We start from the raw sequence: 22,257 nt of genomic DNA, 5'->3' as shown, positions 1-22,257 counted from the left end.
CGTCAGCGAAGAGGATATGTTATCACCAATCGGCACAGACTGTGGTCTTCCGCTTAGGAAGTCGAGGATGCAATTACAGATGGAGGCCCAGGTTCTGCAACTTCTCAATCAGGATTGTGGGAACGATGGTATTAAATGCTGAGCTATGGTCGATGAGCAGCATCCTGACGTAAGTGTTTGTGTTGTCCAGGTGGTCTAAAGCCGTGTGGAGAGCCATTGAGATTGCGTCTGCCGTTGACCTATTGTGAGGATAGTGTTACGAACTGTAACGTTTCAGAAACGAACCAGCAGCAGCAGATTACACATGGAGTCTAGTTTTGATGCTAAAACCACTAACTTTATTAGTATTAGGGTTGCAAGGTGCGGAGATATAAGAGATGGAGGAGATTTCAAATGAATGTTTTCCATCTGCATTTACTGAGGGGACTGACAGAGCCAAAAGAAATGAGGCAAAGAGGCACCAACTTTAAAGACTCTTTTCTGATTTACAAAGGAGGAGGTGTTCGCTGTGATGACAAAGATGGTGAATGAATCCCCAGGCCATGACAAGGTTTTCCCTTGGACCCCGATGGAAGCAAATGAAGAAATTGCAGGGACACCTAAAAGTGATGTTTAAATCATCCTTAGCGACAGGTGAGGTACCAAAGGATTGGAGGATATCCAACGTTGTTCTGCTGTTAAAGAAAAGTTCTAAAATAAACCAGGAAATTATAGGCCGGTGAGTCCATCGTCAGTAGTAGGAAAGTTACTGGAAGGTTTATTAAGGGGCAAGACATGTATTTGAATGGACATTGATTAAGGATGGCTTTGTGCCTGGTACGTCACGTCTAACCAATGTTAGAGTTTTTCGAGAAAGTTCCTAGGAACGTGGATGAAGGTAAGGCAGTAGATGTCGTCTATATGGACTTTAGCAAGGAATTTGACAAAGTCCCCCATTGGAGCTTAGTCACAGAACTTCAGTTTCTCGGCGTTCAAGATGAGGTAGTAAATCGCGTTGGACAATGGCTTGGTGGTAGAAGTCAGAGTGTGACAGTTCTACCTCTACCTCTTACCGGATGCCTTTGAATAGTGGAGTGCTGCAGGGATTCTTCCTCGGCCCATTGCTGTTTATCATCAAAATCAACGATTTAGATGATAATGCGGTTAACCGGATTAGCATATTTGCAGACAACAGTAAGATTTCGGGTGTGCTGGACACCGAGAATGGCTATCAGAGGTTATAAGGTGTTCCGATCTAGTTGGGAAATGCGCTGGAAAATGGCAGATGGAAATTAATGCAGACAAATACGACGTGTTTACTTCACTAGGACCAATCACGGTAGGTGTTATGCAGTGAGCAGTACGGCAGTGAGGATTGCGGTAGGACTAATGGATCCGGGATGACGTGTAAATTATTCAATGAAAGTGCCGTCACAGGTAGATAGGGTCGTACTTAAAGCTTTTTGTCACATTGGCCTTCATATATCAAAGTATTGAGTATAGGAGATGAGATGTTATATTGAATTTGAATAAGACAGTAGTGATGCCTAATTTGGCGTATTGTGTGCAGTTTAGGTCACCTACCTACAGGAAAGATGCTGAAAGAATACACAGAAAATTTACAATGAAGACCTGAATTGTAAGAAAACATTGAATAGGTTGAACTTTATTCCTTGGAACGTGGAAGATTGAGGGGAGATTTGATGGAGGAATATTAAAATAAGAGGGTAATAGATGGGGTAAATGCAAGCTGGATTTTTCCACTGAAGCAGGGTGGGACTACAACCAGAGGTCATGGGTTAAGGGTGAAATGTGAAAGGTTTAAGGGGAACATGAGTGGAGACTTCACTCAGAAAGCCATGATAACGTGGAACGGGCTGCCAGCACAGGTGGTGCATGCGAGCTCGATTTGAACGATAAAGAGAAGTTTGGATAAGTACATGAATGGTAGGAGTATGGGTGGGGGCTATGGTCCTGGTGAAGGTCGATAGGAACAGGTAGTCTAAATAGTGTTGGCATGGACTAGATGGGCCGAAGGGCCAAATTCTATGTTTACTATTCAATTAATGTGACTATGAACCATTGGCTCAGGAAATTCCTCCACCACGCCATTCTAAATAGACGCATCTCCACTCTGAGACAGTGCCCTATCCTTCTAGACTCAGCCACCACAGGAAACAAGCTCTCCACATCATTCCTATCTTTGTCTTTCAACATTCCAAAGGTTTCAACGAGACACCTCCCCACCACCTATTCTTCCAAATTCCACGGAGTAATATCCTTGAGCCATCAATCGTTTCTCATATGAAAAGCTTTTCGATTTCAGAATCATTCTCGTGAACCTCCTTTGAACCCTCTCCAATATCGCGGATAGGACTGCAATATGAAAACAAGGGTGTAACACCGATTAGAGAAAATCTGTAGATGTTGGAAATATAACAAGAAAAGACAAAATGCTGGAGGAACTCAGCCGGCCAGGAAGCATCTATGGAAATAAATACAGTCGACGTTTCAGGCCGAGACCCTTCGGCAGGACTGGAGAAAAGCAGATGAGGAATAGATTTACAAGGTGGGGAGAGGGGAGAGAGAAACACAAGAAATCGGGAGAACACAGAAAATAGAATACAGAACATAGAAAGTTACAAGGCATTACAGACCCTTCGGCCCACAAAGTTGTGCCGACCATGTAACCTACTCTAGAAACGGCTTAGAAGTTCCCTACCGTCGCTGTCAGTGCATTCCATGCACCCACTATTCTCTGTGTGAAGAACGTACTTCTGACATTCCCCCCCCCCCCACCACCTATTTCCAAGCAGCTTGAAACTACGTCCCCTCGTAAACACAAAGTATACTGCAGATGCTGTGGTCAGATCAACACATACAAACAAGATGGATGAACTCGGCAGGTTGGGATGCTGCCCGACCCGCTGAGTTCATCCAAATTGTTTGTATGTGTTGCTATGTCTCCTCGTGTTAGCCATTTCAGCCCTGGGAGAAGTCTCTAGCTATCCTGACGATCAATGCCTGCCTCCCATACTCTTATACACCTCCATTAGGTCGCCTCTCATCCTCCGTCGCTCCAGGGAGTAAAGGCCAATTCACTCAACCTATTCTCATAAGTCATGCTCCCCAATCCAGGCAACATCATTGTAAATCTCCTCTGCAGCCTTTCTATAGTCTCCACATCCTTTCTGTAGCGAGGTGACCAGAACTGAGCACAGTACTCCACGTGGGGTCTAACCAGAACTGAGCACAGTACTACACGTGGGGTCTAACCAGACCTGAGCACAGTACTCCACGTGGGGTCTAACCAGAAATGAGCACAGTACTCCACGTGGGGTCTAACCAGAGCTGAGCACAGTACTCCACGTGGGGTCTAACCAGAACTGAGCACAGTACTCCACGTGGGGTCTAACCAGAACTGAGCACAGTACTCCACGTGGGGTCTAACCAGAGCTGAGCACAGTACTGCAAGCGCGACCTAACTGTAGTCTTATACAGCTGTAACATTACTTCACGGCTCTTGAACTCAATCCCACGGTTAATGAAGGCGAGCACACCATACGCCTTCTGAACTATACTGTCACCCTGCGCAACAGCTTTGAGTGTCCTGTGGACACGGACCCCAAGATCTCTCTGATCCTTCACTCTGCCAAGCGTCTTACCATTAATAGTATATTCTGTCTTTAAATTTGTCCTACTAAAATGAGGCACTTCACGCTTATTTGGGTTGAACGCCATCTGCCGCGTTTCAGTCCAGTTCTGTATCTATCGATGTCCCGCTGTAACCTTCCAGACTATCCACAACACCCTCAACTTCTGTGTCATCAGCACACTACTCAACCCACCATTCTACTTCCTCATCCAGGTCATTTATAAAAATCAGAAAGAGGAGGGGTCCCGGAATAGATCCCTGCGGAACACCGCTGGTCACCAACCTCCACGCAGAGTATGAATCATGTACAATTACCGTTTGCCTTCTGTGGGCAATTTAATTTTAGATCCACAAAGCAAGGTCTCCTTGGATACCATGCCTCCTTACTTTCTGAATGAGCTTTACATGGGGAACGTTATCAAATTCCTTACTGAAATCCATATACACTACATCCACCACTCTACCGTCATCTGTATGTTTTGTTACAACCCCCTTCTCCAGCCCTGTATCTCTTTCACCAATCAACTTCCCAGCTCTTTTCTTGTTCCCCTCCTCCCGGTTTCACGTATCACCTTGTATTTCTCTGCCCCCTCCCCCCACCTTTTAAATTTACTCCTCATCTTATTCTTTCTGCAGTCCTGCCGAAGGGTCTGGGCCCGAAACCTTGACTGAACCTTATTTTCCATAAATGCTGCCTGGCCTGCTGAGTTCCTGCGGCATTTTGTGGATGTAACACGAATTCCTTTTAAGACACTAGTGAGTCCTGGAACATTGTGAGCAGTTTTGGGCCTCTTGTTTGAGAGAGAATGTGCTGACATTGGAGAAGGTTCGGAGGAGGTTCATGAGAAATATTCCGGGATTAAAACATTAAAAATGGAGGGTTATGGGGTAGTGTGGGTTTCGTACTTTATTTTAAGGATTATATGGGTCGGCACAGCATGGAGGGCTGAAGGGCCTGTACTGTGCTGTAGTGTTCTGTGGTTCTATTAAAAGCCGTCTGATGATTACCTTCGACGATTGATGGCTCTGGGTCTGGAATTTAGAAAAATGAGGAGGGATTTTATTGAAACCTATCGGATGTTGAAAGGCCTCGACAGAGCCGATGTCGAGACAATGTTTCCTATGGGTGTGGGAGCCTAGGACCAGGGGGCACAGTCTCAGAATAGAGGGACGTCCATTTAAAACGGAGAGGAGGAGGAATTTCTTCAGCCAGAGAATGGTTTATCTGTGCAATTCATTGCCACGTGTGGATGAGTAGGCCAGGTTATTGAGTGCATTTAAGTCGGAGTTTGATAGTTTCTTGAATAGTCAGGGCGTGAATTGTTTTGAGGAGAAGGCAGGATAATGGGGCCGAGAGGGAAATGGATCTGCCTAGATGAAATGGTGTAGTAGACTCGATATGTCGAATGTCCGAATTCTACTCCAATATAGTATGGTGTTATGGCTGATTTATTATCTCTCTGAACTCAACTCTCATCCCCTCACCCCGTACACTCTCTTTTCTTTTTACGCTGTCTGATTTCCCTTATCAGTCACAGTTGTCTGGTCTTCCATTTCGAATTCCTCTTCATCTTTGGGATGTATCTATCATGCATCTTCCGAATTGCTCCCAGAAACTCCAGCTCTTGCTCTTCTGCCATCATTTCCGATTGCGTCACTTTCCAATCAACGTTGGCCAGCTCCTCTTTCATGACTTTGCTCTGCTGTCATACTGAAATATCTGATTTTAGCTTTCATTCTCTCAGACTGCAGGCAGAGTTCTATCAAATTATGATCACTGGGTCCTGAGGATTCCTTTACCTTAAGTTCCAAAACGAAACCTGGTTTATTACATAATACACAATTCAGAATGGCCTTTTACCGAGTGGATACAAACAAAAGCTGGTCTAAAGGGCCATTTTGATGGCATTCTAAATATCCCCTCTCTTGGGATCCAGCACTAACCTGATTTTCCCAATTAATCTGCAGATTGAAAAGCCCAAGACTGTCATAACATTGCCCTTATTGCATGCATTTTCTATTTCCGGGTTATATTTATATCTCACATCCTGGCTTCTGTTCGGGAGTCTGTATATCAGAGCATTTTTAACCTTGTAGTTTCCGATCTCTGCACGCAAGGATTCTACATCTTTTGATCCTATGTCATCTCTTTCTTAGGATTTAATTTAATAATTTTCTTTTTTCCAACAGTCTCCCCAACACCTATGCCCCCGTGACTATCTTTTAGATACAAGGCTTATCCATGGATATTAAGCTTCCAACTATGATCTTTCAGCCACAACTCAGAGATGCCCACAACATCAGACCTGCTTCTGTCTAGCTGCGCTACGTGATCATCTACCTCCTTCTGTATACTGCTTAATTTGAAACCCTGTGAATTCAGTCGATGGAAAAGTGAAATCAGTCGACGTTTCGGGCCGAAACTCTTCTTCAGGACGGCAATGGAGTGGGAGAAGTCAGCTTTTTCAGGGGAGGGGAGGATGAAGTACAAGGTGGCAGGTGATAGGGGGTGAGGCGGTGGAGTAAAGAGCTGGGAATTTATTTGGTGAAAGAAATATAGTGCTGAAAATGCCAGAATGTGTCTGGAGAGGACAGAGACCATGGACGAAAGGAAATGGGAAGGAGAACTAGAGTGAGATCATGAGCATGTAGGGAGTTAAGGTGAGAGAGGGAACCGGGAATGGGGAGCGGTGAAGGAGACTGGAAGTTTGAGAAATCGATGCTCATGCCAATTGCTTGTAGGCTACCCAGACGCTAACGTACGTAAGGGGTAAGAGTGTCATTGCCAGTCAGCGAACTGTCATGGCAGTGCTCAGACAAGAGAGACTGGAGAGCGCATCTACGATAGCTACATTGCGGAAACGGAGGAACAAGAAATGTCTGATCACGTTACTGGTGTTCGTCGGCAAGATATAGAGGAAAAGATTATAGAAAGAGAGACCAGCTAGTTGTAAAAAGAGTAAGGATGCAAACGTAGGTACTTCTAACTTTCCAAATATTGAATGAGAGTCTCATGATGTAGAAGGACCGGATGGTATGGAGTTTGTTACATATGCTCAGGAAAGTTTCCTTAATCAGTATATAATGGCTCCTGCTGAAGAGGGTTCGATATTGGACCCCCTGTTACGAAAAGAGAGAGGGCAGGTGTGGAAGCGTGTGCAGGGGAAGACTTTATATCGAATGATCAGAGTTCCATTAGTTTCTAGATAATTATGGAGGGGGATAGGGTTAGACCTCGCGTTAACATTCCAAATTGGAAAAAGGCCAACTTTGCTAACACCAGAAAGAATCAAACAGGTGTGGATTTGAATAGATTATTTTCTGCCAAGCGGGTGACTAACAAGTGGGAGGTTTTCAAAAGGAAAATGCTGAAAGCACAGCGATAGTACTGTAAGTTCCGGTTAGAATGAAAGTCATGACTAGTTGGTTTAGGGAATATTGGTTTACGAGGGGCATTAGGGTCCTGGTTAAGATGAATAAGGGCTGCCTAGCAAATACAGGCACCGATGAAGAAATGAGACGTTTGAGCAGCACATGAAATGCAAAGGAACTTCTTCTTCTTCCTGTGCCTGCGCGTTGCGCGCTTGGGCGATCATGGGTCTCCACATCGAACGACCCCTCGGAGCGTCAAGGAAACACAAGAAGAAAATCAGATGAGCGGCACAATGGGAGAGGAATTTATTTTTATCAATGGGGTTACTGAAGATTAAGGTTGCTTAAATGTCTGAAGGCCCATTTTCTGTGTTGAACGTCCCTGTGACGAGAATATAAACATTAGACCATGGAATAAACAGAAGTTGAAATTGATTTCTCTTGTCGTGCGAACAAATTAATATTTCTCGAATAGTGCATTGGTCCTGATTGTAGCCTGGAAAACAGCCCTCAGGAGGGTGAACCCAGGAAATCATCTGGCTAAAACTGGTACCAGTCCAAGTTCTAAAGATCTGTGCTGCAGTGTTCACTGGGACTTTTAACCGTTGGCTTCAGTAATCTCAGATACTACCTTCTTCAAGAAGACATCACTTGCACGTAGAAACCTGTCTCAAAGTCTATTGTCCAGTCAAACTTACATACACAGTGATACGGTGTTCTGAGTTGTTGGTGATAAAGCCTATCAACTTCTGTCTGAGAAGCAACTTGGATACTTTCCAATTTGCCTACCAGAGCAACAGGGCACAACAGATGGCATCTCATTGGCTCCTCACTCAACCCTGGGACATCTGAACAGAAAAGATGCATACATCCTCCTGATCGAGTACATCTGGCCATTCAATATATCATCAGCTCAAAAATAATCAATGAGTTTCAGTGTGTGTATCCTGTTAATAAGCTTCAAGACTTTGCCCTCGTTAACTCCTGTTGCAATAGGGTCATCTAATTCCTCACTTGCAGGCCCCAGACGGGTCGGGTTGGTAACAACATCTCCTCCGCAATATCCATCGGTACAGGTTGACCACAAAACTGTGTGGTCAGCAAAATCACGACTCACTTTACACTGATGACCGTGTGGCTATGCACATTCCGGACACCATATTTATGCTTGCTAACGCCACCACCGTCTTGGCCGAATCAAGGTTTCCACCATCGGAGGGAAAGTGAATATCCGGCTGAATGGTGCCACAGCAACAACCTCTTATTGAATGTCAGCAAGACCAAGGAACTAATTAATGACTTTTGGAGGCGGAAACCAGTGATCTTTGAGCCAGTCCTCATCGGAGGATCACTGGTAGACAGGGTCAGCAAATTTAAATTCCTCGGTGTTAGCGTTTCAGAAGACATGTCCTGGGCCCGGCACGTATTGTATTCACTTACACTTCCTGATGAGTTTGTGAAGATTCGACATGAAATCTAAAGCTTTACCAAACTTTCCAGAGATCTGTCGCATTGACTGGTTGCATTACAGCCTGTTACGAACACACCAACGCCCTTGCACGAGACACCCGTCAGCAGCTTCGGGCCCCATATCTCAGAAGTATGTGTTGTCACTGGAGAGAGTCCAGAGGTGGTTCACGAGGATTATTCCGGACTGAAGAGGTTAACATATTTGGAATGTTTGGCAGCTTCGGGTCTGTACTCACTGGATTAGAAGAAAACGGAGGGAGCTCATTGAAACCTGCCGAATGTTGGAAGGAGTAAGTAGGGTGGCTGTTGAGAGGATGATTCCTATCGTGGGATTATCCAGATCTAAAATGCACAGCCTCAAAATTGAGGGGAAACCTTTTAGAAAGGAGCTGAGGAGGAATTTTTTTTTAGTCAGACAGTGGTGTACACAGACTGGGGTGGAGGTCAAATCCATGGATATTTAAGGCGGAAGTTGATAGTCTCCTGATTGGACAGGGCATCAAAGGCTGTGGCAAGAAGGCAAGTTTACGGGGTTGAGTGGGATCCTGGATCAGCCCCGGTGGAATGGCGGAACAGACTCGACGGACCGAATGGCCTGATTCTGCTCCTATGGCTTCTGGTCTTCCGAACGGAAAGTTCTACAAAAGTTAATGGATATGACCCAGCCCATCACCGGTAAAGCTCTTCCTACCATTAAACACATCTGCGTGAACCGTTGTGGCTCGATAGCTATCACGATGTGCGCTGGCAATGACGGGACGGAAGTGCAGAGGACAGACTGACACCCATGCGGAGAACGCGACAAGAGTCGATACATAAGGATTCCAACAGCACATTGGTGGCTTGGCCGAACCACACCGCGACATGTGTCATTCTCAAAACGTGGACCACGTCATTGTGTTAAGGGAACATCCACTTAAAATAATTTAAGTGGCAAGGAATCCCCGAAAATAAACATGATAAGGTTAAACGGAAAGCACCAAGGATTAATGACTCTCGTTAAACAAGAATTAACCAATTCAGGTGCTCTAAAAATCCTGGAGCCCAACACTCTCTTGCTCCCCACATGGGTCCAAAGAGCTCATTAGAAAAGCAGCATCCATCATCAGGGACCGCCACAACTCAGGTCATATTCCTTTCTCTCTGATGCTGTCGGGAAGAAGGAACAGGAGTCACAGGACTCACGCCGCCAAGTTCAGGAACAGTTATTACCCGTCTGTCATCTGACTCCCGAACCAAAGTCGAAACCTTCACACATCTTCTCTTGCCTCATCATTGAAATGCTCTCACAACCTATGGACTCACTTTCAAGGACTATTCGTCTCATGATCCCGGTATTTATAGCTTATTTATTTATTATTATTATTTCCTTTTTTGTACTTGCACAGACTTTTGTCTTTTGCAGACTGGTTGAACGGCCATGTCGGTGCGGTCTTTCAGTTATTCTATTAAAGAGATTATTCTATTATGGATTTATTGTGAATGCCCGTAAGAAATTCAATCTCATGGTTGTATATTGTGACATATATGTACTTGGAAAATAAATTGACTTTGAGCTTTGACCGTTGCACTAAAGACTCCAGTGAGTACTGCTGTGACATTATCAAATATTATTTTGGCCAATCCTTTCTGAAAGGGATTAATGCATTCAATGGCCAAGCCTGGAGGAATCAAACGTAGTTTAGATAAAGTCTGATGCTATTGTTATTTAAATACTACAGTTATATAAGCAAAATATACGACAGGTAAATTGGAGGGTAACAGTGCGCCAGCTGCAATCCTTAAGCTGGCACGTGCTGAAACGGCTTCGGTAACTGAAGGCAAATGGTTAATTCTCCATTGCGCATAATGTATTCCGGCTATGGAGGTCACCGCAGAATTGCTGCTTTGATGGTAGTTGCGGTAACTAGTGTTAAATGGATGGATGCAAGACACATGGTAAACGAGGAAACAACGAGGAAAATGCCACTGTTGGAAGGTATAGAAAGCGTGGGCTCCGTGAAATCGAGAAAGTCCAATTTTATGACGATGGATGCAGCACAGAGAAAATGTTCAAAGCAAATTTATTATCAAAGTGCATATATGTTACCTTTTATTATCTTGTGATTCGATAAAACAGGAATGTACAGGAAAATAATGAAATGCATTCGCATCCAAATTATTTCTCGAATATACGAACACTGAATGTTCCTGCATCGACCCAGAGCACACCAGCAGAAAGAGGATTCTTGTTTGAGAAGGAGACCTCATCCATCACCCTCTGCTTCTTACAACTGGGCTAATTGGAATTCAATCCTCCATCAGCCCCCTGATTCCACGAAATCTAGCCTTCTTATCAAGGCAGCAACGGGGCGCTTGTCAGATGATTTGGGGAAGTTTATCAAGACAGCATCCACGGGCCTACATTCATTTATACCCTTGGTTACTTCAATAGTTCAGACAATCATAATTTCCGTACGGAAGGGCCCAAAATAGACTCTAGCTCTCCAAATGGCGAAACATCCGAACATTACTCAGACACTTTACTGCGTTTTAAGATTCTCTGATGCCATACTCCCTGGACTGTAGGCCCGTGCTTATTTTCGCGATTTTTTTTTAAACAATGACTTAGCGTTCGTCCCCGAACCTTACTTGCTGGCCAGAGATGAAGCAAGCATGTCTTCGAGGTAACCAAGAATTATTTAATCCATTATTAAAAATTTCTATTGTTTTCTCCAGTGTAAAATCTGAAGATAAATATTCATTAAAAAAATCACCCTTTTAGTTTGTCTTCCAGACGCACGTGGCCGTTCACTGTGCATCTACCTCAGAATCCTTTAGGATTTTCCTTCTCCATCATGGCTGAAATGACTAATATTCCCATTTCCCTCCCCTACTTAAGTTTTACATGCACTCCTTCCCTTCATCTGGTCATCAAGGGATTCACCAGTTCCTAACTGTATATGCGCAGTGTTAACTATTGTTAAGGAAGTAGCAATATCTTTTGTGAGGCTCTTTTCGCAGGTATAGGTCCTCAGTTCTTCATATTACCCATTTCCTGACCTTCCGGAAGCCACTTCCGCAGTAAACAAACTCACCAAAACAAGCAGAGCCGCATCTCGCGCAATGGATCTCAGATTTGCTCTGCCGCAGTTCAGGACCTTACCCTTGAAATGGCCGCATATCTCTCCATTACTGATTGAAACTAAGAGGATAATGAAGAGTGATATGATGACATATTGGTTGTTATGTGGAAAGCATTATGACCAGAGTGTCACCTCGGCTGGATGCATTACATCTGGTGCGAAGGGGCCAATGCACAGGATCAGGACATGCTGCAGAAATGTGTAAACGCTGCCCGATTCATCATGCGCAATGCTCTCTTCAGCATCCTGGACACTTTCAAAAGACGATTTGACTGAAAGGCAGCCCCATCATTAAGAATCCCCGTCGCTCGTGTCTTGTCCTCTTCTCATTGCTATCATCAAGTAACAGTCGGATGACACACGCTCAACTTCTCAGCTTCTTCCCCTCCGACGTATGATTTCTGAATTGACAAAGAACCCATGAACACTCCCTCAGTATTTTCCCTCCCTTTTTGCAATGCATAAATAATTTTTTATTTTATATGTATATATACTTCTTACCGTAATATATATTTTTCATTCTTGGGTATTGCAATGCAGCGCCGTCGCAAACCAACACATTTCACGACATGTGAAACCTGATTCTGATTTTGATTCTGGTGCTATCACACCGGATTCTACCCCAAGTGTATCTTTCTTTCACTTACATAAACTCAATCACTTCAGTAAAACCGATTCTTTGCTTTTCGCGCTTCGGTAATCGTATGGAAAGCGATTGTACAGGAACGGAGGTTGAATTGTACTAGGACACCGGAGTTCAAGAGGCCGGGGGTACATTGCATCAATTCATTTGGTCTTGATGTTCGTATTTCCACCGCAGGTCCGGACTCGCAAAGAACCTGGAACGCATGGACCTTTGAAACGTAAATTAAAATGCAATTTTCGAGTTGGATTGTTTCGCGTGTGCTCAGCTGGTGTTTGTGTAATGAGAGGGATTATTGGATTTAACACGGAGCTGAAAACTTATTTGGAATAGAAATCCGCAGGGAGATGATGTCCTACTCTTAAATTGCTTTTACTTACAATATAAATATACACATCCACAGATGCGCAATTCATATAACAGCGTAACCCAATTTGTATGCCTGCGCGTAGTGCTCAGCTCGACATAAAATGACTCGGAATAGGCACCTGCCATACGAGTACTATTATTACCCAATGTTTGTGGCATTTGCAGTCCCAGGTAGGTCCACGATGTGTTGTGAGTTGGATGAGACGGAAATCTCCAATTCCTCTCTTGAGTTTGCAAATAGAAACAAGAAGTGAATGTCCGGTTAAAGTTGGAAATTCTGTGCAGGGTATTTGGAGCGGAAATCCGTGCTGAGCTGTCGGGGCTGTAAGTTGTGATTTGGAAGTAGAAGAAATTCGCTCCGAAGTGCGTTGGGATAGAATGAAAGAGATGACCCCGCACTGCTGGAAATGCAACGAGTAACGAAACACTCGCAGTGAGGACCTTTGCCAGTTTAGCTGAATCTGATGAAAATGCTTTGCAAGTGTTATTTCTCCCTTGGAAATGTACAAAACATTTTAAAACATGCAGTGTTATGCTCCAGATAAAATACACGATTTCTTGCCATGTGCAATGACTAGAACGCGGAACGGAGAATCGAAGATTAATCGCGTGTATCAGGTATATGCAGGCTTTTGCATCGGGCGGACTAATAGCCGATGAAGTTCAGGGTGGTGAAATATGGCGTGATGTATTTTCGTGGAATGTTTTCCTCTCCCGTAGCCCATCCCTTGATAGGTGAATGACTTTCAGATTCTTCACTTGATTGGCGCTGTTGCAGCACCGCAGAAACTAATTCTGCGGATGCTAGGGGAGAAACACCATAATCAGTCACTTCTGTTTCCTGTTGTTGTTGAAATTCCTTTTTATTCCACGCCCGCTTCCATTATTTCACACTCAAGCCTCTTAAATTTTCTCACCTGCCTATCACACCCCCCACCCCCAAGTGTCCTCTCCTCTTTCCTTTTCCCCTACAGCCCACTCTCCTTTCCTGTCAGATTCGTTCCTCTCCAACCCTTATCTTTCCTACCCACCTGGCTTCACTTGTCACTTCCGGGCTATCCTCCGTCCCCGCCGCCCACCTTTTACCCCAGCATCTCCTCGTTCCTTTCCAGTCCTGATGAAGGGTTTTGGCTGTTCATTCATTTCAGTCGATGTTGCCTGGCCTGCTGAATTCCTCCAGCATTTTGTGTGCGTTGTTGTTTAATTACAAATTTAAAAGTATTAAATTGACTTCACTCCCAGTCACTTCATTCCCAGTAAAACATTTCTCAGCCCTGTTCATGGTCGCTTCTTTCATTCTCTCGCAGTGAATCTGGTGACGATTATGACGCTGTCCCGTGGAAAGTCCGGTCTCTCCAGATGTATCACTCGTTACCTGGTGGCTATGGCGACGGCGGACCTCTCGGTGATTGTCTGCAAGGTGACTTTGCACCAAATTGCCGATATTTATTGGTCGTATTCATTCTTGTTCTACACTCCCGTGTGCAAGGTAATTCTCTTCCTGTCTGCCCTGACTATCGACTGTTCTGTTTGGTTTACGGTCCTTTTCACCTTTGATCGATTTGTGGCCATTTCCACTCAGAAACTGGCAAGAAAATACTGCACCGAGAGAACAGCGGTGATGATTCTTGTGACGCTGAGCGCGATCTTCTGCTTTAAGAACATTCCCTGGGCTTTTGCTTACACTGGTTTCAGAATTATCACAGATATTTCGTGGGGTTGTCGTTTGTTGCCGAAATTATTTTTTCATCCGGCATGGCTCGCATTTTCTTGGATAGACCAGCTGTTAACTCCAGTGATTCCATTCTGTTCAATTGTATTGCTCAATGCGCTCACCGTCAGACGCATTTTGATAGCTAATCGGGTCCGCAAATCTCTCCGGGACTGCAATAACGGGGATCCCGAGATGGCGAACCGTAGGAGGTCCATCATTTTGCTGCTCGCCATCTCCAGCAGTTTTATTCTGCTCTGGGTCACAAGGGTCGCATATTTTGTTTACTCTCGGGCACACGGGACATTTTTGTCCAGAACTTACATGAACACGTTTGCAACGTTTGAACAATCTGCGATTATGCTTCAGATGCTCAGCTGCTGCACAAACACGGTCATTTACACCGCGACCCAGGGAAAGTTCAGACAGGATCTGATCCACGTGATCAAATACCCTTTAACACTAATCAGATCTTCAGTGATGTGAAGTATGTTTGTTTTTCAGAAACATGATAACAGAACTCGAACGATTTTGCACGTCAAAAGATTGGGCGATAAAACAGCTTTGGATAAATTATGATTTGTTTCCCCTAGATTAAGATATCGTAAAATTAAGCAGAATGTTCCCCATTACACATGATCACGCATTAGCGTCGAGATACACAAAATGGAACCGTTCCTCTCTTTAAAGCCGACTTTTTTCCCCTTTGAAAATGTTGAAAATGTCAGCAAGACAGTCTTTAGCTTTCAAGTTTCATGTTTTGAAGGATTCCCAAGGACCTTTCTCTATGTTCCCAAGGTTTTCATTTTTCTGATTGTTTCCAAGGCTTTATCAACATGTTTAGGGGTTGTCAATGTCTTCCGCATCTCCAGGACTCCCAAGCCTCCCTCTCGGCCCCGTCCGATGTTTCTTGATCTCAGTCAGTTGGGGTTCCCAGGTCTCTCTATCTCTCTGGATCCACAAGTCTCCCTGCCTCTAGAATTCCCCATGACTCCCTCTCAAGTTCTCCATGACTCCCGCTTGAGTTCCCCATGACTCCCTCTCAAGTTCCCCATTCCTCCCTCTCGAGTTCCCCATTCCTCCCTCTCAAGTTCCCCATGACTCTCTCTCATTTCCCCATGTCTCCCTCTCGAGTTCCCCATGACTCCCTCTCGAGTTCCCCATGACTCCCTCTCAAGTTCCCCATGTCTCCCTCTCGAGTTCCCCATGAATCTCTCTCAAGTTCAGCATGACTCCCTCTCGAGTTCCCAAGGACTCCCTCTCAAGTTCAAATGACTCCCTCTCGAGTTCCCCATGACTCCCTCTCAAGTTCAGCATGACTCCCTCTCGAGTTCCCCATGACTCCCTCTCGCGTTCCCCATGACTCCCTCTCGAGTTCCCCATGACTCCCTCTCGAGTTCCCCAGGTCTCCCTCTCGAGTTCCCCATGACTCCCTCTCGATTTCCCCATGACTCCCTCTCGAGTTCCCCATGACTCCCTCTCGTTCCCCATGCCTCCCTCTCGTGTTCCCCATGCCTCCCTCTTGTGTTCCCCATGACTCCCTCTCGAGTTCCCCATGACTCCCTCTCAAGTTCCCCATGACTCCCTCTCGAGTTCCCCATGACTCCCTCTCAAGTTCAGCATGACTCCCTCTCGAGTTCCCCATGACTCCCTCTCAAGTTCAGCATGACTCCCTCTCAAGTTCCCCATGACTCCCTCTCGAGTTCCCCATGCCTCCCTCTCATTTCTCCATGACTCCCTCTCGCGTTCCCCATGACGCCCTCTCGAGTTCCCCATGACGCCCTCTCGTGTTCCCCACGCCTCCCTCTGAAGTTCCCCCATGCCTCCCTCTCGAGTCATCCCTGGATCTCGAGTTTTCAGGTCTTCCTTGGCCATCAGGTGCCAGCTGTAGGGAGGGGGCGCTGTAGTGACTGCTTCAGGCCTGTGCAGGGGATCAGAGAACGTTGTACGCTGAGATTTTAGAACACCTGAATTTGTTAATTGTTGACTAACAACAGTTATTAATGGTCTCCGAGTTCCTTGTGTTTTCTTCTCGAGCGACTCGCTTTTTGTAATGCGGTTTCCTGGCGCTTTCTGTTGAATTTTAGGTTAATTTTGATTGTCTCAGGGATTCTATGTTAGTTTTATTCTTGAAGCAGATACCCGATTAGCTCCAATCAGAGGGTCCTCATTTTGAGAATGATCCGTCTCACGGTGTTACTTGGTCGAACTATCTCTGTAAACGCTCTTGTTTCTGTCGCTACATTGAAGTCTATGGCTACGATATTGGCAGTGAACACCATGACACATATCTCCTCTTGTGTCCTTGATTCTGCTTGGTAGCAGAAACCTCTGCTAGTTCATAATCCTTTTGTAGTTACTTTCTCATTTTTAAGCCAGGCCTTCTGTGACACATCTTCCCCGCCATCCCCCAAACAGAAGTCTACAGGAAATCTCGCCTCGCTCCCAAACATTAAATAATATGGCGATAACCAGCAGCTTCATGTTATGAACAGTTGCAGCAGTGGAACAGATGCCCAAAATGCTCACCCCATTTGTTCTTCCTGCTGATATCCAGGTTTCCGAGCATGTCCGGTTGAACATCTCAGGTCGGGGATCTCCCTGAGGGTGATAAGGCGTACTCCTTTGCTTATCGACTCCAAGCATGTCCAGTAACACCTGTATAAGATTCCCAGAACCTTGGCGGTAAGCCTAGTGGACTACACTTTCCTGATCGCGTGTATCCGACTTGGAAGTCCATAATAAACTTTGGCTTCGGTGGACGCCCCTGATGCTTTGTCGGGAAAGTTTGAGCATGGTGTAGTGATCAGTACTAATCAAAACATTCGCAGTGTCACTGGATTCAGGCTCTGCATACTAGTAGCTCAAGTGGCTCCGCACCCGGTAAATGGGACAAGGGAGAACCCTAGTTGGCTGCCTCATCCCCCGAATACATCGAATGCACTGTCTACAGTCCTCTTCGACCCCAGGCTTCATTCGGGGCCAGTTGAACCGATCTCGGACTGGTCAAACCCCAAATGACCTGAATCATTATGAAGGAACTTCAACACAATCCTCCGATGCTTCTCAGGTAAAACCAACTGGGAACGCCGAGGCCTGTCTGGAGCAGACCCTAACCTGTATAGAACCTGGTTCCTCAACTCCAGCTTGTTCCATTCTCCCAGCAGTAGTGGGTATGGCAGGGTGTTTCGTCTTTTCAACTTGGTCCATAACCCCTTCGGCAAAAGCTGACCAAACGGTACATCTCGACTCCAGTACTCAATGCAGACAATTGTTTCGCATTCAGGGGGTTCAAGTTGCAGTGAGCTTGCGGAATGCCGCAACCAAATGATCCACAGCTCTATTCTGCCCTGGCCTTGCTTCTGATTTCCCCGTGGCAGAAAACTGGGACTGCTTTATCTCCAAATGCAGGAAAGCTCTCCCACGCTCCGTCCATTTCAATAGACAATAGACAATGGGAGCAGAAGTAGACCATTCGGCCCTTCGAGCCTGCACCGTCATTCTGAGATCATGGCTGATCATCTACTATCAATACCCGGTTCCTGCCTTGTCCCCATATCCCTTGATTCCCCTATCCATAAGATACCTATCTAGCTCCTTCTTGAAAGCATCCAGAGAATTGGCCTCCACTACCTTCCGGGGCAGTGCATTCCAGACCCCCACAACTCTCTGGGAGAAGAAGTTTTTCCTTAACTCTGTCCTAAATGACCTACCTCTTATTCTCAAACCATGCCCTCTGGTACTGGACTCTCCCAGCATCTGGAACATATTTCCTGCCTCTAACTTGTCCAATCCCTTAATAATCTAATATGTTGCAATCAGATCCCCTCTCAATCTCCTTAATTCCAGCGTGTACAAGCCCAGTCTCTCTAACCTCTCTGCGTAAGACAGTCCTGACATCCCAGGAATTAACCTCGTGAATCTACGCTGCACTTCCTCTATAGCCAGGATGTCCTTCCTTAACCCTGGAGACCAAAACAGTACACAATACTCCAGGGCCCTGTACAAATGCAAAAGAATTTCCTTGCTCTTGTACTCAATTCCCTTTGTAATAAAGGCCAACATTCCATTAGCCTTCTTCACTGCCTGCTGCACTAGCTCATTCACCTTCAGTGACTGATGAACAAGTACTCCTAGATCTCTTTGTATTTCTTCCTTACCTAACTCTACACCGTTCAGACAATAATCCGCCTTCCTGCTCTTACTCCCAAAGTGGATAACCTCACACTTATTCACATTAAACGTCATCTGCCAAGTATCTGCCCACTCACTCAGCCTATCCAAGTCACCCTGAATTCTCCTAACATCCTCATCACATGTCACACTGCCACCTAGCTTAGTATCATCAGCAAACTTGCTGATGTTATTCTCAATGCCTTCATCTAAATCGTTTATGTAAATCGTAAACAGCTGTGGTCCCAATACCGAGCCCTGTGGCACCCCACCAGTCACCACCTGCCATTCCGAGAAACACCCATTCACCGTGACCCTTTGCTTTCTATCTGCAAACCAGTTTTCTATACATGTCAATATCTTCCCCCCAATGCCATGAGCTCTGATTTTACCCACCAGTCTCCTATGTGGGACCTTATCAAATGCCTTCTGAAAATCGAGGTACACTACATCCAATGGATCTCCCTTGTCTAACTTCCTGGTTACATCCTCGAAAAACTCCAATAGATTAGTCAAGCATGATTTGCCCTTGGTAAATCCATGCTGGCTCTGCCCAATCCTATCATTGCTATCTAGATATGCCACTATTTCATCTTTAATAATGGACTCTAGCATCTTCCCCACTACTGATGTTAAGCTGACAGGACGATAGTGCTCTGTTTTCTCCCTCCCTCTTTTCTTAAAAAGTGGGATAACATTAGCCATTCTCCTATCCTCAGGAACTGATCCTGAATCTAAGGAACATTGGAAAATGATTACCAATGCATCCGCAATTTCCAGGGCCACCTCCTTTAGTACCCTAGAATGCAGACCATCTGGACCATCTGGACCATCAGCCTTCAGTCCTATCAGTCTACTCATCACCGTTTCCTTCCTAATGTCAATCTGTTTCATTTCCTCTGTTACCCTATGTCCTTTGCCCATCCATACATCTGGGAGATTGCTTGTGTCTTCCCTAGTGAAGACAGATCTAAAGTACTTACTAAATTCTTCTGCCATTTCTCTGTTTCCCATAACAATTTCACCCAATTCATTCTTCAAGGGCCCAACGTTGTTCTTAACTATCTTCTTTATCTTCACATATCTAAAGAAGCTGCTTCCTGCGAACGCCTGGACAATACATCCGCATGAATGTTCCGGCTGCCTGGCCGATACTTCAGGCTGAAATCATAGGCCGACAACGCCGCCAACCATCGATGGCCTGGGGCATCCAATTCCGCCGACGTCAAGATATAAGTCACTGGATTGTTGTTATTCCTCACCTGGAATGTGGCACCATATAGAGATAATCACTCAATTTATCCACCCCAGCCAGAATGCCGAAACTCTAATTTGTGCGTGATGTAGTTGCGCTTGAAGGGTGACAGACTCCGGCTGAGAAAAGCGACAGGTTTTAAGCCTCATCCTAATGTAAAACGCTCCCTAAACCATCTCATCCGGCGTCTGTATGCAACACATACGACAAACTGGGGTTTGCAAAAACCAACACAGGTGTTTTACTCAGCAGCTGCTTCTGCAAATGGGAGGCCTCTTCACAGTTTGCGTCCATCTTACCCCAAAAGGCTTCGAAGGGCCTAGGTAAACTTTATTATCTTCTCCTTTCGTTTTCCTCCCTTTTTCCTCCAAGGGACGGTAACCGCATAGAAACTGATTCAAAGAGTGTTTTTTTTGGAGTAGTCGTTCAGGCCATATGAATGCGGTCTTCTCTTTGTCAGCTTCACTCATGTGTATCTGATAATACCCATTCAGGCAGGCCAGCGGAACAGCACACTGGTCAGAGACTGTATGTTGGTTTAGTGTCTGATAGTCAATACTTCCTATTCTTCTTCCTCGAGACCATCATGGGTGATGCATAACAACTCCGTGACTCAGTGATAATCCCAGCTTCTTTCAGTTTCATCAGATGCTGCCGAACATCCTCCACCTCTGTGTGCTAATTGCCGAGACTTTTCTCTGAAGAGCGTGTCCTCTGTCACTAAGAAGCTTATGGCGAGTATTCCAGGAACGATCCATATCAACACGTCAGTAAAAAAGACATCTTCGAACTTCAAAATCTTTTCCGCCAGTCTCCTTTACCAACCTTCAGGCACCGGGGGGGGGGGGGGCAGCAAACGTGGGTGTTAACTTTCCCAATCCAGAAGATTGCCCCCCTTCTGATTCTCTCACAAGAAAACTAGACACTACAGTCATTGGAAAAAGTTGTGCTATCGGTATCCGCCGCCTGAGGGCGACCTCTCTTTCCGAGTTGTACCTGACAATCACTGTCATGCTGTTTGCCTGTAGAGCCGATAGTTTCTGCGGTTCAGGCCTCACCAGTACCCCAGCAGGTAAGCGTGACTCCACTTCATAGTCTCCCAGAACATCCACCAGGAGGACCTCGGCGTCAGGCATTCTGTGACTTTTGGGGTTTCCTGTCGCTGTAACTGCTTCCTCAGGCAATTACACCACCAATTGAACCTGGATGTACCACACAGTCACTCGTATTTGATGAACGTCTGGTGTAAGATGGCCTTACACTTCTTCAAAAGCAGTTCTGAACACTGGGTGAATGCCCAATGTTTTCAGAGATCTCTCTCTAATTCTGCCCTTGCATGCTCCTATGTGCCTCCTCACAATAGGAGTATTTGTTCCCACAGGAACTGAAGTTTGACCCTTCTCATCCGGGACCGCACAGACCAACACGGACATGTCAAGGGCTTCAGCTACTCTAAGGTCTGCCTCGAAAAAGTCCAGCTTCAATGACAGGTGACCATCATAAGGCAGTCATCAGTATGAAGACCCCAGAGCTCCAAGGCAGCGAGTGGCGACAATGGTAAATGTGTCACATATCGGTTGTGGAAGGAACTGTATCTCAGAGTAACCCGAGAAGCTCTGTCGAATATGGCTCTAGCATAATTACCCTCGATCCATAGGGATATACTAGAGCTTGGCCCCGCTAAGCCTTCAGGATTGGGGTTTTGCACTTTAGTGTTTACCTTGATACTTTGATTGGAACGCGTTGCCCCCGAGACGCCAGATCGTTTCGTCCCTGTGTCTCTCCGCGGGTTCCAGAGTTCCCCTTCTGTTTAAGCAACCATTAAACCTGTACTCTTTAGTTCTTGATCCCCAATCCTGGAAATTATAATTCTATGCATCAACCTTTTTAATGACATTCTTGATTTCATACATCTATCTGAGGATATTTCTCAGTTTCATACAATGCATCAAACCCAGTCATCACTGAAGATCTATCGTGGCCCAGCAGGTTGATGCAATTACAACTGAGGCACGACAGCGACTATATTTCCTCAGGAGTTTGAGGAAACTTGGTATGTCACCAAAGACTCTCGCGGATATCTATAGATGTACTGTAGAGAACATTTTAACTGGTTGCCTCGCTGCCTGGTATGGAGAGACATTACACAGAATCAGAAACAGCTGCAGAAAGTTGGAAACTCAGCCTGCTGTTCCATGGGCACAAGCGCCCATAGCATCGAAAAGGCGATGCCTCAGAAAGGCAGCATCTATCATCAATGACTCCCATCTCCCAGGACATGCGCTCTTCTCATTGCTACCATCAAGAAGGAGGTACACACTAAAGAAACACACTGAATGTTTATGAAGCAGCTCCTCCCCACAGACCATACCTCACCATCATAATTCTGAATGGACAATGTACCCACATACACTATCTCACTACCTATTTCTGTTTGCTCTCTTTTTGGGCTACTTTATTCTCTCACTCCCATCTCACATCGTGCCCCTTTCTACTTCCCCATCT

This window comes from Hemitrygon akajei, chromosome 25, assembly GCF_048418815.1.
Source record: "Hemitrygon akajei chromosome 25, sHemAka1.3, whole genome shotgun sequence".
Classification (NCBI taxonomy): Eukaryota; Metazoa; Chordata; class Chondrichthyes; order Myliobatiformes; family Dasyatidae; genus Hemitrygon; species Hemitrygon akajei.
This window is presented reverse-complemented; position numbering follows the sequence as displayed.